Here is a 3,744-nt window from a genome sequence, read left to right as displayed (position 1 = left end):
TCATCAACCCCTCCTTTGTCAGACTGGCTCTCCCTCTCTCCATGCGCCGAGTTCACCCCACTTCCATGTTCCCCAGATCCGCAGATTGGTGCCATACCCTCTGGCCGTAAGCTGCTCAAGTCTCGCCACAGAGGGCGTGGCCTACAATATCTTGTAGACTGGGAAGGTTACGGACCAGAGGAGAGGAGCTGGGTTTCAGCCAAATTTATCCTGGATCGCTCTCTGATCACAGGTTTTGACCAACTTCATCCTGAGGCTCCCTCAAGAACGCCAGGTGGCGTTCGTAGGGCGGGGGCTACTGTCACGGCACGCCAGGTCACGCCCATCTGTCAAACCAAGCCAGGATCTTCCACGACTCCATTCCATTCTCTAGTCCACTGTTTCAATTTTGCCGCCTCATTAACCGGCTCCAGCACACCTGTTCCTCATTTCATTCACTACTCTGCTCTATTTAAATTGCTTACAAACAACCACCCATTGCCAGATTATTGTGTGCCTTAATGCCCAATTCTCCAGCGATTTCTCCTGCCTTGCTACTCAGATGTCGACTCACGCTTTGTTTTACAGATCACGATATTTGCTTCTCGTCTTGGATTATTGTTTGTTTGGATTTCTGTATAATGACCCCCGCTTTTGCATCTCGACCACGAATTCGGATCACGGACTTTGTCTTCTCGGCTTTGACCCAAACATACTCACCACCGCGACTCATCTCCACGAAGCAAGCACGGCACCTTTGCTTTGCAACCCGCCCGACACACACCTCATCTTTACAAGGCAATCAGCACATTCAACAACACGTGCTCTGCACTTGGATCCATCACGCCCGCCCGGACCATAACACAAGGCCATGTTTACCACTGTGTGAAATCCCCTCTTCTTTTATAACAATCTGCAAATGTCTGGGGACTAAGGGGACAAGTTGCTTAAGGTTAGGAATAGGAATGTTGTCCCTTTCTTATCTAATACAGGCTATTAGTTGTTCAACTGTCTTAGGTCCTCTTTGTCGCATCTTCCTCTTTATGATTCGCCAAATGTTTACTATGGGTAAAAAATCTGAAATGCAGGCTGGCCATTTCAGTATCCGGATGCTTTTCCTACGCAGCCATGATTGAAGCAGTATGTATGTGGTCTGGCATTGTCATGTTGGAAAATGCAAAGTCTTTCCTGAAAGAGACGACGTCTGGATGGGAGCATATGTTGTTCTAGAACTTGGATATACCTTTCAGCATTGATGGTGCCTTTCCAGATGTGTAAGCTGCCCATGCCTCACGCACTCATGCAACCCCATACCATCCAAGATGCAGGCTTCTGAACTGAGCGCCGATAACAAGGGTTGGGTTGTTCTTGTCAAGGGATAACTTAAGTTTAAGTCCGAATGACATGGGGTCCCAGTTTCCCAAAAAGAACTTTGGGGGAAAATATTTTTTGATTCGTCTAACCACATAACAGTTTTCCACTCTGCCACAGCTCATTTTAAATGAGCCTTGACCCAGAGAAAATGCCTGAGCTTCTGTATTATGTTTAGATATGGCTTCTTTTTTTACCTATAGAGTTTTAGCCGGCAATGGCGAATGGCACGGTGGATTGTGTTCACAGACAATATTTTCTGAATTGTTCCAAATTCTCAGAATCTTTAAATGATATTATGTACTGTAGATGATGATAACTTTTGTAATTTTTCTCTGATAAACTCTTTTCTGATATCGCGCCAGTATTCTTCGCTGCAGCATTGGGGGAATTGGTGATCCTCTGCCCATCTTGACTTTAGAGGAACACTGCCACTCTGAGAGGCTCTTTTTACACCCAGTCATGTTGCCAATTGACCTAATAAGTTGCAAATGGGTCCTCTAGCTGATTCTTATATTTACAGTACATTTAACTTTTACAGCCTGTTATTGCTACCTGTCCCAACTTTTTTGGAATGTGTAGCTCCTATGGTATCCAAAATGAGCCAATATTTGGCATGACATTTCAAAATGTCTCACTTTCAACATTTGATATGTTATCTATATACTATTCTGAATAAAATATTGAAATTTAAAACTTCCACTTCATTGCTTTCCGTTTTTATTTACAGTCTTTACAGTGTCCCAACATTTTTGGAAACGGGTTTGTACATCCTTATCCCAATTCTAATAATTTGAGGAATCACAGTTTTTTAATTATCTTTAGGTCAATATTTTGATTGTTTTGAAATGGTAAATCTTTTTGGCCAGAAAAATTTAAATCCAAATTTGACTGGCCACATATTTGTAGCTAAGCTGAAATATTGGATTTTTTAGTTTTAGAGTAAGCTAAAGAAAATAGTTTTTTTTTGTTTGTTTGTTTTAGAGTAAGCTAATTATTTTTGTATAGCCTATGCTGTCATAACCAGATTGTTGCATTGGTCTTGTGATGCTCTTTCAGTCCTAATGCACAGTTTGCCAAGTTGTTCTTTGACTACTATGCAATTGATCTGATATCATGGGTTCATCCTCATTTGAGTGAAGCAGCCATTTACACCCAAGCCAAAACACTACTACCATTGTGCTTGACTCATAAGTGTGTTTGTTTTGTTTAATTTTGCAATAGACAAAATTATCCAGTAAGTGGAAGTTCTGTTTATAGAACTGTTGTTAAAAAAAAGATGTCAACAAAAAGATTTCAGCAACTCATCACTTTGTAAGATTGTGAGCTACAGTCCAGCCTAGGGGTGGGTTAATGGTGTGAGGACTGTTTTTGACACACTTGTTTGGCATGTTAGTATAATTTTTTGCTTATATTTCACATTTTGCTGGTGTGTGTTACTAATCATGTACATCCCTTTTTGAGAACAGTTTTTTAATAGACACTTCTAGCACGATAACACACCATGCCACACCATGTCATAAAGTCAAAAGTAATATCTCAAATTAGTTTTATGACCATACAATAAGTTGATGACTTTAATATACTTTAAGGGCCTTCCCTAGTTACTGTAGATGAATCAAATAGAACTTGATAGGGATATGGTAGAATAGATAGTAGATTGTAGGAGTATCCACCTACATTAAGTAAGTGGAAGCCCTAACTTGATGGTTACTCTGTAATATTTAAAAGTGAAGTCTTATTTTACTTATCTCTGTACCCACCCATTAAGTATTTGAATGGGTTATTTGGTTATTTCTTGATGAAGTGTAGACTAAAAGGATGGGCGTTTGCATAGGCCATTAAACCTATAAAAGACAAAGCAAGCTCAGTTTGTCAGGCACAGAGCCAGATTACAGATATAGTTTTGCAATTTAGCTGTTTTTAGTTATCATTTAATTACAGAAAATTCAATTACATACGTTTTATTAATTTTCATAACAACATCTCAGTGATGGAGAAGTTTCTGTTTATAATTCTGTTTTTCACAGGTAAGAAAGAAGTGCAGGTGTAGTTCATACATTTATAATATTGTGCTTAGGTAAATACATTATTTCTATAGCTCATTTATTAGGCAGTAATTTAACCAACTGTGATTTTCAAGAGAATTTGAGAAAATTAGAGTTGTTATTAAGTTATACAGTATGTATGTATATAACAAAAGGTATTTAGGACCTTTTAAAGGTAAAATGAATTTTTTGGACCCCTTCAGTATAATCTTATTATTTGAACTATTGTAAGTTGGCTCTTTATTCTGGCTTATAGAAATTTAGTTCAATTGAGCAAATAAAACAGGTTAAAAACAAACCAAATATCTTTGCAAAGAATTGTTAGATTAGATTATTTATAACCTGC

Source organism: Clarias gariepinus, chromosome 14 (assembly GCF_024256425.1).
Source record: "Clarias gariepinus isolate MV-2021 ecotype Netherlands chromosome 14, CGAR_prim_01v2, whole genome shotgun sequence".
In the NCBI taxonomy this organism is placed as follows: Eukaryota; Metazoa; Chordata; class Actinopteri; order Siluriformes; family Clariidae; genus Clarias; species Clarias gariepinus.
Note: the sequence above shows the minus strand (reverse complement) of the source record.